Raw genomic sequence first — 983 nt, forward strand, 5'->3', positions numbered from 1 at the left:
CCGTATGTTCAAATCACTGAACCACACTGCAGAGACTGTAAAATACAGAAAGCCTTGAGGTTTTAGACCCTTTCTTTCAAACATCCAGAAAGGTACTAAACACCTCTGGATTATAAAGTCACTGTCTAAAAGAAAACTCAAAATAACCCTCACACAAACTACCACCAGAATTTTTAAGTATGCCGAGGACACTACCTTAAATAAACTCTTCCGTCACTAAGGGTTTTGTGGTTTCCTGGAGGTGGGAATGCCACGCGTCAGTGTCATTACCTTACCTTCTAATAACAAAATGAGATTCCAAAAGAGTTGCACACTGTGCTCACAGCACGTGATTCATGACACAAACTTTACGACAACAAATATACCATAAGAGTGACGAATATACCACACCAGTGACCAGCTGGCAAGGTGAAACGCTGTTAGCTTTACACTGAAACACAGTACAGAGCTTCTCGATACCCAGTTCTTTCTCCACATGGAGTCCTACCTTGGTCAGTTTTGGTTGCTGGCTTCCAGTTTTCAGCACTAATTACTGGCAGACAAACCTGCCCCTTTTCATCGATGTTAGGGTGATAGATCTTTGTTTTAAATGTAATCTTAGGAGGTTTGAATGGATATTCTGCTGGGAAGTTGATTTCGATTCTGAAGGCTCCTTTATCATACGGAGGATTGTCCTGCAACAAGAAGGCAGAATGTCAAGAATTGGGCATAGTCTAATGGATGCAATTAAGAAAAAGCACGCTCCAGACTTTGATGTATCAAATGACCTCTTTTAAAGGCACCTTCTTCCGACACATACTGCCATGTCTATGTGTCAGGAAACATCAAACCTCTTTGTGTTCACCCTGGAAAAGCAGATTACCATTGTTCTGAAGTTGGCTGATGTTTCTATTGTTAAGAAAGCATCCAATCCCATTTACTCCAAACTCAAGGTCCGATCTAATAAGTAGCTTTATTCTCAACTTTGTAGTTCAAAAAACATT

At 40.5% G+C, this 983-nt stretch overlaps 1 pseudogene; it reads right to left on the minus strand.

Moving 5' to 3' along the window:
• Nucleotides 1-487: 487 nt before the first annotated feature.
• LOC104293773 lies at nt 488-674 on the minus strand (annotated as a pseudogene).
• Nucleotides 675-983: the final 309 nt, after the last annotated feature.

Source organism: Charadrius vociferus, unplaced genomic scaffold, assembly GCF_000708025.1.
Source record: "Charadrius vociferus isolate BGI_N301 unplaced genomic scaffold, ASM70802v2 C15925413, whole genome shotgun sequence".
Lineage (NCBI taxonomy): Eukaryota > Metazoa > Chordata > Aves > Charadriiformes > Charadriidae > Charadrius > Charadrius vociferus.